At 45.5% G+C, this 12420-nt stretch overlaps 1 protein-coding gene across 3 annotated transcripts in view; it reads right to left on the bottom strand.

The window, feature by feature from the left end:
- LOC115143504 (protein kinase C and casein kinase substrate in neurons protein 1-like) overlaps positions 1 to 11433 on the bottom strand; it is a 54623-nt gene extending 43190 nt beyond the window's left edge. For all 3 annotated transcript variants that reach the window (XM_029683992.2, XM_029683995.2, XM_029683996.2), the window contains exons 1-2: positions 11317 to 11433; positions 7989 to 8062 (exon numbers count right to left, since the gene is read on the bottom strand). The gene's annotated coding sequence lies outside the window, so the exon portion shown is untranslated. The remainder of the gene's footprint in view (positions 1 to 7988; positions 8063 to 11316) is intronic.
- Between the last annotated feature and the right edge of the window lie 987 nt (positions 11434 to 12420).

Genomic DNA, 12420 nt, shown 5'->3' with positions numbered 1-12420 from the left:
TTGTCTTGGGATTTTGGAATGTGTGTATAGTGGGATTGTAGCTTAGTGGGGTGTTCTAGGAGAGTCTATGGCTGTCTGAAGTGGTTCTCAATCAGAGGCAGGTGTTTACCGTTGTCTCTGATTGGGAACCATATTTAGGCAGCCATATTCTTTGGTTGTATTGTGGGTGATTGTCCTGTGTGTCTTGATGTCCTGGTTAGAGGTTAGTAGACACTTGTATAGGCTGTTTTCGGTTTTCGTTTTGTAGTGTTAGTGTTTTGTTGTGTGTTACGTTTGTTTATTAAAGATGAATCACAATAGACACGCTGCAGTTTGGTCCGACTCTCCTTCACCATTAGAAAGCCGTAACAGAATCACCCACCACAGGACCAAGCAGCGTGTCAACAGGCAGGAGCCACAGGAGAAGCGACAGGTGCAGCAGGAGCAACAGCAGCAGCAGCAAAGGCAGCAGCAGGAGAAGCAACAGAGGCAGCAGCAGCAGTGGGAGAGGCTGCACTCTTTGGATAAATGGACTTGGGAGGAGATCCTTGACGGAAAAGGACCCTGGGCAGAGCCATGGATGGAATTGGAGCTGTCGGCGAAGCTGAGTCTGAGAGTGTGGAGGATGTAGTGGACAGAGTAGAAAGAAAGCTGTTGGCGTGGCATAGTATGCACGGCATACCAGTGCCAGCACCACGCATCAGGCCTACAGTGCGTCCCGCCTGTCCAGCGCTGCCGGAGCATCCCGCCTGTCCGGCGCCGCTGCCGGAGCGTCCCGCCTGTCCGGCGCCGCTGCCGGAGCGTCCCGCCTGTCCGGCGCCGCTGCCGGAGCGTCCCGCCTGTCCGGCGCCGCTGCCGGAGCGTCCCGCCTGTCCGGCGCCGCTGCCGGAGCTTCCCGCCTGTCCGGCGCTGTCAGAGCTACCGCCCCTCATGCCAGAGCAGCAGCTACAGTGGGAGAGATTGCACTACCTGGAGAAATGGACATGGGAGGAGGTACTGGACGGTAAAGGACCCTGGGATCAGCCTGGAGATTATTGTCGCCCCAAAGCCGAGCTGGAGGCAGCAAAAGCAGAGAGGCGGCATTATGAGGAGCTAGCACGGCAGAGCGGATGGAAGCCTGAGAGTCAGCCCCAAAAATTTCTTGGGGGAGGCTCACAGGGAGTATGGCTACGCTAGGTAGGAGACCTACGCTAACTTCCTGTGGTTACCGGGGGGCTAGAGAGACCGGGCAGGCACCTTGTTATGCAGTGGTGCGCACGGTGTCCCCAGTGCGGGTGCATAGCCCGGTGCGGTATATTCCAGCTCCTCGTATCGGCCGGGCTAGAGTGGGCATCGAGCCAGGTAAGGTTGGGCAGGCTCGGTGCTCAAGAGCTCCAGTGCGCCTGCACGGTCCGGTCTATCCAGTACCACCTCCACACCCCAGCCCTCCGGTAGCAGCTCCCCGCACCAGGCTTCCTGTGCGTGTCCTCGGTTCATTACCACCAGTGCCAGCACCACGCATCAGGCCTACAGTGTGTCCCGCCTGTCCAGCGCTGCCGGAGCTTCTCGCCTGTCCGGCGCCGCTGCCGGAGCCTCCCGCCTGTCCGGCGTCGCTGCCGGAGCGTCCCGCCTGTCCGGCGCCGCTGCCGGAGCGTCCCGCCTGTCCGGCGCCGCTGTCGGAGCGTCCCGCCTGTCCGGCGCCGCTGCCGGAGCCTCCCGCCTGTCCGGCGCAGCTGCCGGAGCCTCCCGCCTGTCCGGCGCCGTTGCCGGAGCCTCCCGCCTGTCCGGCGCTGTCAGAGCTACCGCCCCTCATGCCAGAGGCGCCAGAGCCCCTCATTCCAGAGGCACCAGTACTCCTCTGTTCAGCGCAGCCAGAGCTGTCAGCCTGCATGAAGCATCCAGAGCTGTTAGTCTGCCCAGCGCCGTCTGAGCTACCCGTCTGCCCAGCGCCGTCTGAGCTACCCGTCTGCCCAGCGCCGTCTGAGCTACCCGTCTGCCCAGCGCCGTCTGAGCCACCCGTCTGCCCAGCGCCGCCAGTGCCGCCAGTCTGCCCAGCGCCGCCTGAGCTACCAGTCTGCCCAGCGCCGCCAGTCTGCCCAGCGCCGCCAGTGCCGCCAGTCTGCCCAGCGCCGCCTGAGCTACCAGTCTGCCTAGCACCGCCAGTCTGCCCAGCATCGCCAGTCTGCCCAGCGCCGCCAGTGCTCCCAGTCTGCCCAGCGCCGCCAGTCTGCCCAGCGCCGCCAGTCTGCCCAGCGTCGTCTGAGCCACCCGTCTGCCCAGCGCCGCCAGTGCCGCCAGTCTGCCCAGCGCCGCCTGAGCTACCAGTCTGCCCAGCGCCGCCAGTCTGCCCAGCGCCACCAGTGCCGCCAGTCTGCCAGGATCAGTTAGATCCGCCATTCAGCCAGGATCCGCCAGTGTGCCAGGATCCGCCAGTCTGCCAGGATCCGCCAGTCTGCCAGGATCCGCCAGAAGTGCCAGTCAGCCAGGATCTGCCAGATCCGCTAGTCAGCCAGGATCCGCCAGTCAGCCAGGATCTGCCAGATCCGCTAGTCAGCCAGGATCCGCCAGTCGGCCAGGATCTGCCAGAACCGCTAGTCAGCCAGGATCCGCCAGTCAGCCAGGATCTGCCAGATCCGCTTGTCAGCCAGTCAGCCAGTCTTGTCCGCTTGTCAGCCAGTCTTGATGTCCTGGTTAGAGGTTAGTAGACACTTGTATAGGCTGTTTTCGGTTTTCGTTTTGTAGTGTTAGTGTTTTGTTGTGTGTTACGTTTGTTTATTAAAGATGAATCACAATAGACACGCTGCAGTTTGGTCCGACTCTCCTTCACCATTAGAAAGCCGTTACAGCCATGGTGGATATAGTAACGCCATGGTGGATATAATAACTCCATGGTGGCCATAATAACTCCATGGTGGACATCATAACTCCATGGTGGATATAATAACTCCAGGGTGGACATCATAACTCCATGGTAGATATAATAACACCATGGTGGATATAATAACGCCATGGTGGATATAATAACGCCATGGTGGATGTAATAACGCCATGGTGGATATAATAACGCCATGGTAGATATAATAACGCCATGGTGGATATAATAACGCCATGGTGGATATAATAACGCCATGGTGGATATAATAACGCCATGGTGGATATAATAACGCCATGGTGGATATAATAACGCCATGGTGGATATAATAACTCCATGGTGGCCATAATAACTCCATGGTGGACATCATAACTCCATGGTGGATATAATAACTTCAGGGTGGACATCATAACTCCATGGTAGATATAATAACGCCATGGTGGATATAATAACGCCATGGTGGATATAATAACGCATGGTGGATATAATAATGCCAGAGTGGATATAATAACGCCATGGTGGATATAATAACTCCATGGTGGACATAATAACACCATGGTGGACATCATAACGCCATGGTGGGCATAATAACGCCTTGGTGGACATAATAACGCCATAGTGGATATAATAACGCCATAGTGGATATAATAATGCCATGGTGGACATAATAATGCCTTGGTGGATATAATAACGCCATGGTGGAAATAATAATGCCATGGTAGATATAATAACGCCATAGTGGATATAATAATGCCATGGTGGACATAATAATGCCTTGGTGGATATAATAATGCCATGGTGGACATAATAATGCCATGGTGGAAATAATAATGCCATAGTGGATATAATAACGCCATAGTGGATATAATAACGCCATGGTGGATATAAAAATGCAATGGTGGACAAAATATTGCCTTGGTGGATATAATAATGCCTTGGTGGATATAATAACGCCATTGTGGATATAATAACGCCATGGTGGATATAATAACTCCATGGTGGATATAATAATGCCATGGTGGACATAATAATGCCTTGGTGGATATAATAACGCCATGGTGGAAATAATAACGCCATTGTGGATATAATAATGCCATGGTGGACATAATAACTCCATGGTGGACATCATAACGCCATGGTGGGCATAATAACGCCATGGTGGGCATAATAACGTCTTGGTGGACATAATAACGCCATGGTAGATATAATAACGCCATAGTCGATATAATAACGCCATGGTGGATATAATAACGCCATGGTGGATATAATAATGCCATGGTGGGCATAATAACGCCATCGTGGATATAATAACGCCATGGTGGATATAATAATGCCATGGTGGACATGATAATGCCATGGTAGATATAATAACGCCATAGTGGACATAACAATGCCATGGTGGATATAATAACGCCATAGTGGATATAATAACGCCATGGTGGATATAATAACTCCATGGTGGCCATAATAACTCCATGGTGGACATCATAACTCCATGGTGGATATAATAACTTCAGGGTGGACATCATAACTCCATGGTAGATATAATAACGCCATGGTGGATATAATAACGCCATGGTGGATATAATAATGCATGGTGGACATAATAATGCCTTGGTGGATATAATAATGCCATTGTGGACATCATAACGCCATGGTGGGCATAATAACGCCATGGTGGGCATAATAACGCCTTGGTGGACATAATAACGCCATGGTAGATATAATAACCCCATAGTGGATATAATAATGCCATGGTCGATATAATAACACCATAGTGGATATAATAATGCCATGGTAGATATAATAACACCATGGTGGACATAATAATGCCATGGTCGATATAATAAAGCCATAGTGGACATAACAATGCCTTGGTGGATATAATAACGCCATGGTGGATATAGTAACGCCATGGTGGATATAATAACTCCATGGTGGCCATAATAACTCCATGGTGGACATCATAACTCCATGGTGGATATAATAACTCCAGGGTGGACATCATAACTCCATGGTAGATATAATAACACCATGGTGGATATAATAACGCCATAGTGGATATAATAATGCCATGGTGGATATAATAATGCCACGGTGGACATAATAATGCCATGGTAGATATAATAACGCCATAGTGGACATAATAATGCCATGGTGGATATAATAACGCCATAGTGGATATAATAACGCCATGGTGGATATAATAACGCCATGGTGGAAATAATACCACCTTGGTGGATATAATAACGCCATGGTGGATATAATAATGCCATGGTGGAAATAATAACGCCATGGTGGAAATAATACCGCCTTGGTGGATATAATAATGCCTTGGTGGATATAATAATGCCATGGTGGATATAATAATGCCTTGGTGGATATAATAATGCCTTGGTGGATATAATAATGCCATGGTGGATATAATAACGCCATGGTGGAAAGAACAACCATGGTGGACATCATAACTCCACTGTGGATATAGTAATGCCATGGTGGATATAATAATTCCACGGTGGACATAATAATGGCATTGTGGACATAATAACAACATGGTGGACATAATAATGTCATGGTGGACATAATAGCGCCATGGTGGACATAATAACGCCATGGTGGAAAGAACAACAATGGTGGAAAGAACAACCAGGGTGGACATCATAACTCCATGGTGGATATAATACCGCCATGGTGGATATAATAATGCCACGGTGGACATAATAACTCCATGGTGGACATAATAACTCCATGGTGGATATAATAACACCATGGTGGATATAGTACCACCATGGTGGATATAATAACACCATGGTGGATATAATAACGCCATGGTGGATATAGTAACACCATGGTGGATATAATGATGCCATGGTGGATATAATAATGCCATGGTGGATTTAATAACGCCATGGTGGATATAATAACACCATGGTGGATATAGTACCACCATGGTGGATATAATAACACCATGGTGGATATAATAACGCCATGGTGGATATAGTAACACCATGGTGGATATAATAACACCATGGTGGATATAATAACATCATGGTGGATATAATAACACCATGGTGGATATAATAACACCATGGTGGATATAATAACATCATGGTGGATATAATAATGCAATTTTTTGTTCTAAACAGTCCTAACAGTCTTAATTGACCACAAGAACACTTAATTTATTTATATAAAATGAGGCATAGGCTACTGACAACATTTGACTGCACTAATAACATTGTTCTCCAAAATAGCTAACATCTAAATGCCAAGCGTTTAGCTATATACACCTTGGTGAAACCAATTATACAGCCTCTGCAAGGTTAGGCTACACATCCAATCAATAGCCTAGAGTAACCACAGAGGATTCCCGTCCTCCTAAAAGTCTCCATTCCAGTTAGCTTTTGATCAATAATGCTTCCCTGGCCCAGTAGTTTATAACCGGGGCAGGACATTCACTCAAGCCCAGGGCTCAGCCACCGGAGAGCCACAATAACACTCAGGAACGCTAAAGAGAGCTCTGCAGAGAGGCACCAATCGTTTCTGAACTTACAATGCCAAGAAGGCGAAATGAGACACTCAAATACACACTGCAGCTGCTCACTGCTGTGATTAGCTACACAACAGAGAGGTTCTCTGATGGTGTTTTCATGAATGAGCTCTCGTGTCCTCGTAGTGAGAGGAAAAACTATTCAAGGATGCAGGTAAGCAAAGACCATCTACAATATCCGAGATGCTAGAGTCAAAGCATAATTAAGACAGAGATTAGAGCACATTAACACTGAGAATGGACCTTGTGAAATTGTCTAACCCTCACAGTGACACTAGAGCAGGGATCATCAACTAGATTCAGTCACGGCTGATTTTTGTCTGAGCGGATGGTCAGATGGTGGCCGAAACATATTAATAATAATTTGTACATTACAAATTGACCACAAATAAGCCCAAAAAGCATTAAACATTGTGTCATACCTTGATTACATTGAGACGATTACACATGTCCGTGTTTGTATTCATGGGAATAATTGACAACAGATTTCCTAAATTAAACTCATTTTTAGCTGATTTCCTGGTGATTTTTTTAATTTTTAAATTTATAAAATAAAATAAAAAAGTTATACTAAAAACTTTGGGGGCCAAAAAATATCACTGGTGGGCTGGTTTTGGACCGCGGGCCACCTGTTGCCAACCCCTGGACTATAGGGTATGTCTGCCAGCTAGACGTGCTAACATGGGGTCAGAGGATTAAATGGTGCCTTGGAACAATCAAACAAGTTCTGCACCCAACGCTTTGACAACATAAAGCCATTTCCTCCCTCCACCGGCCCTTGCTGCCCTCTCCCATAGCTTTACAGCTCTCCATTGAGTGGACACTGTAAATCTGGACTATAGATGAACAGTTAAAACCTGCAGTCAACACCCACATGGGTTTTCATTACGTCTGAATCCCAAAAGGCACCCTATATCCATAGGGCTCATGTCAAAAGTAGTGCACTATATAGGGAATAGCGTTCCATTTGGGACACAGCCTAGGTCACAGACAGTACAGGTGGATGGATAGACAGAGCCAAGTCCTTCTCCTAGCAAGCTATTCTGTATAGGAGCAGTGGTTACATGTATGAGATGCATGTGTGTTCACTGTCGGAAAGGTGATGACTCATGACTGAGACTCATAATGGAAGAATTGATTGCCTTAATCCATCAAGCAAAATTAAGAACAAAACAGAGGATTTCCAAATGTGTTTCCAACCAACCAAGCCATTTAAAGCTGAAGTTGGGACACGTACAGTATGCATTTCTGCCAAGTCATACGCTGTAGAGGAATTCACCATCTGCTCGTCTCTCATAGGCTCTCCAGGCAAACTGCTCAATTACCGCCCAGCATGGTGGTTGGGCTGGGTGCCTGGGCCTGCCTGGTCTGGGCCTGTGGAGAGCCCCTTCCCTGCCACCCTCGCCACCTCTCAACCAGATACTAATGATATGATACGCTCCTCCCCTTCCTTTGCCCCTATCCAATTGTGTTAGATCAGTGAATGACATTTTAAAGGTACAAAGTCTGCATCTATATATAGGGAGCACACTCAACAAGTAGAAAACAGGGAGTTTCTGCTTGTATGTTGAAATGTGAGCCTAATCAGAAATCAGTGAAAACCCTTACCTTCTCAACTGGGCCAATCAGGTTTCCATATATCCCCATGCAGGTTTGGATTGTGTTCCTTAAAATCCCCACCCCTAAAGAAGCACACAAGAAAGAGACAGTTATTACATCAGGAGTAGGATTGTGGATGTCATAATAAAACAAAATGACAGACTGCTGCTACTACTACTACTACTACCTTACTATTCCAAATAACGCATCTTCAGGCTACACAAGCTGGGAATGGGTAAAACCAGTGATTTGGCTAAATGAAATGCAGTGTCATTTAGTGTAGGATTAAGATTGTGGAAAGCAGATGTGACAAGGAGGCTTGTATGTACAAATGACTGAGGCAAACAGTGAATGGATGTATCCATGGGGAATAGCCTACAGTCCTACAGTGGCAGATTCACATTCATTTGCAGAAGAAAAACTACTTATGATCTGGGCTAATTAATTACATTAGAAATGGTGCCACATCTGTCATTCCTCCTTCAGCGGAGTCAGCTGAATTGGGGTGTATAAATCAGACGTGTGTCCTGGGCCCCATTCATATTCATCACATTAATTAATCCAATTACACACTAACACAGACAGGGGCACACACACACACGCACAGACACATGTGTGACGCGAACACATAGACGCATGCACACGCACAGACACACATGCAAACACACTGAAGCATGCATGCATGTAGGCAAGTACACACACACATACACACAGTACTCTGTATGACCCTCTGCTCTTCTAGTTTCATCTTCAGAGTAAAAGCCTTAGGTGGACCCATTGCGGCAGGCATCATAACAGACTTTGATAAAAACATAGATAAATGTGTTGGTTTATTCATCTCAAACAGCAGATGGCTTTCATGCAGCTCATTTATGCTCAGAACGCAAACACAGAGCATGGCGAGAGAATGAGGGGTGGCAGGTTAGCCTAGTGGTTAGAGCGTTGGACTAGTAACCGGAAGGTTGAAAGAGCTGACAAGGTACAAATCTGTTGTTCTGCCACTGAACAGGCAGTTAACCCACTGTTCCTGGGCCGTCATTGAAAATAAGAATTTGTTCTTAACTGACTTGCCTAGTTAAATAGAGGTTAAAATAAAACTTATAATGAGTTTTTCTGCTGGCCAAACAACTACTCTCAGTGCTGAAGACACATTTCTTGATCTGGAGGTAACGAGTGAGAGCATGGAGTATCGCCAAGGCCAACCTATGTGGAGATCCAAATAAATGTTCCAGGTGTGGGTTCGGCTGAAACAAAATGGACCTGCACATTGCTAGGCCTATACTCCCTAGTGCTTTTCTTTAATGAACGATTTCGGCTTGAAATGGAGCTTCGCCAGGACAGACAACGTGCTCTGAGGTTCAGTCGGGCCAGTGTCATTCAGCATGGTGATAGTGGCGGTGAGCTGAGAGTTCAGGACCCTGGACAGTGCCCTGTTGAACAGCTCTCTCTCTCTCTCTCTCTCTCTCTCTCTCTCTCTCTCTGCAGAAGGTCAGACAACTTCACTGAAAAACTCCACATAATTATTTCTTTGGGCCAAGTCCCCCAAATTAAATGCGTCCATGACCACAAACACTCAGCTGTCTGAGAGGCTGCATCAAACATATACAATATATTTAATGTTATTATGCGGTAGTAGCTACCCTTTAGCTTTTGTAACCAGATACCATGTCTCACTGTACTGGTTACAGCATCCTCTCAGCTGACCCTCCATCACAGAACCTGAGCAGACCTGACTCACATTAGGACATTCTGCGTTCACACATGCAGCCCAATTCGGATATTTTGCACAATTATTGGTAAAATAGCTGATCTGATTGGTCAAAAGACCATTTGGTGGAAAAAGATCAGAACTGGGCTGCCTGTGTAAATACAGTCTAGAACCATCAGGAGTCAGGACCTGAAGAAAGGTCTTCATCTGAACCACTGCTAGGGCCCACTAGCTTAGTTGGTTCAACCAATTCTGCTCCTATTGGTGATTATCCCATATCTCTCAAGCTTACTCAAGGAAAGACATGCTCCTCTAATAGATTGTGTTTAAAAGCCTGGATGGTGGATGGCATTGATATGAATATTGTACTAGATGTATAGATCATTTATCTGAGAGGTTGTTTAGGGTATGTTGGGGGAAAATGCCCGCTTAAGGAACATTTCTATTTTCTGAGAACAAAAAAGTTTGGTAAAAATATTAAATATCTGCATACTGGCTATCCTTAGGCAAACACATTTTGAAGAGAAATAAGTGGGCAGAATTAATAGTTTTTTTGTTATTTAATAAAAATCGAAAATTTAGATAGGGGGTGTTTTGCCCCACCATCGGGACAAAATTATCCCTGAAGTTTAGTGTGTTAAAATCTATATATGTTTCATTTTTTCCCTTTTTTTTGTAATTGACTCTTAAAAGCTCAAGTCTAGGTATGTTACTGCAATTAAATAAATCAAATATCAAAGCCCAATGATGTAAGGTCCCTATTAATTTTCACGCTTCCTATCGAAATCATCCTAAAGTATCTCAAAATTGATTTCAATGAAGTTTACTTATAGATGATTTGTTCACTGAAGTTAGTTATAGATACTGTAGATGATTTGGACATGATTTGAAAATGCTAATATGGGTACTATTGACTTGTATTGGATTGTCCTGGGGGCATTTTGCCCCAAACATACTAACTTTAAATATTATTATTTTATAAAAACTGATGGCAATCACTCTAGCCAAATGGATTATTTTTCTTTAGGCTCCCTTACTGGTATATATATAAACAAGTTATAGATCTAACTATATTTGATTAAATATAGGCTTAAATATTTTTCTAAATGACAAAATATTCGAGCAATGTACCTGAACATTGTTTTGTTGGAGTGACTTAAACAGTTGAGATGAGACTGCTTACATTTTTAGTTGCGCAAGAGAAGTGGTAGCCAGGGAAAGGGTCGATTGTTTTTGTTGTTGCACGAAATAAAGTGGTTTCTGTGAGAATTACAGGCAGGGGATGTTCAACCCCAAACCATCCTATTATCCTCATTCAAAATGAATGAAAACAAATTAATCATATACATAGTTATTATGCGAAGCATGCTATAGGTGCGGTATAATGGCGTTATTTGACAGTCAAAAGGATTTAACAGCTATATGTTGGACAATTTTGGTTACTAAAGAATAAAAATTTAAAAAACTGCAGGTTGGAAAAGTATCGCTGCCGCGGGTAGCAACAGTATGAAATGGGTTGCGTAGCCTACCAGTCAAACGATACTGTTCTTAGCCTATTCTTCTTGCTCTTTCTAGTTTCTACTCAACCAAACAACAAATTGCGAATGCGCATATAAATGCATGACATACCAGAGAACGTAATGCGATGTGTCCGACTCCCCTGTTGGCCTAAATATACAAATGTTTCCGTTATAATAGCTAGAATGGTCGATAGACCCTGCTCAGTCAACTGACAGCAAAGGCTTGCCTTGTGTGTTGCACTTGAAGTGCGAGGGGCAAAGAGGCGACAGATGGGGGATGGTCCCAGGGCCGGCTCTAGCCTTTTGGGGCCCTAAGCAAGATTTGGTTTGCGCCCCCCCTCCCCTGAATTCTACACATTTTTCCATGATTTATGCCATGTTAATTATATCTGAGTGAGATTGACTAACAAAATCAATGGGGGCCAGGGTTGGTTTTCGGACACGATTACTACAAGTTTAGAAAGCTGGCTAGCCTAATTTACCAATCTGAAAAATTGTTAGCTGACATGGCTAATTGAGTGACCGTCATTGACTGACATAACAGAAAAATAGCTGATACACAATGAAGTTTCGAACGTATACCTTCTTGACACCCCAAACGTTTTTATAAATACCCTAGCGGACTGGGGCCCTAAGCGACTGCTTATGCCTGGAGCCGGCTCTGGATGTTCTCCCCCCTATCTGAGATATCTATTGCAGCCCTCATCCTCCACGTACAACACCCGTTCTGCCAGTCACATTCTGTTAAAGGTCCCCAAAGCACACACATCCCTTGGTCTCTCCTCTTTTCAGTTCGCTGCAGCTAGCGACTGGAACGAGCTGCAACAACAAACACTCAAACTGGACAGTTTTATCTCAATCTCTTCATTCAAAGACTCAACTATGGACACTCTTACTGACAGTTGTCTCTACCTTCATGCCCTTTGTGCTGTTGTCTGTGCCCAATAACGTGTTTACTCTGTTTTGTGCTGCTACCATGTTGAACTGCTGCCATGTTGTGTTGCCACCATGCTGTGTTGTCATGTGTTGCTGCCTTGCTATGTTGTTGTCTTATGTCTTTATGTAGTGTTGTGGTGTCTTTTGCCTTTGTGAGGCCCTTTGCCTTTGGGTAGGCTGTCATTGTAAATAAGAATTTGTTCTTAACTTGCCTAGTTAAATAAAGATTAAATCAAGAAAAAAATGAAAAAACCTTGCGAGGATGATTGGAACAGGT

The sequence above is a fragment of the Oncorhynchus nerka genome, linkage group LG15, assembly GCF_034236695.1.
Source record: "Oncorhynchus nerka isolate Pitt River linkage group LG15, Oner_Uvic_2.0, whole genome shotgun sequence".
NCBI lineage: Eukaryota > Metazoa > Chordata > Actinopteri > Salmoniformes > Salmonidae > Oncorhynchus > Oncorhynchus nerka.
The sequence above is the reverse complement of the archived record's forward strand: the minus strand, read 5'-3'. Positions and strand labels throughout refer to the sequence as shown.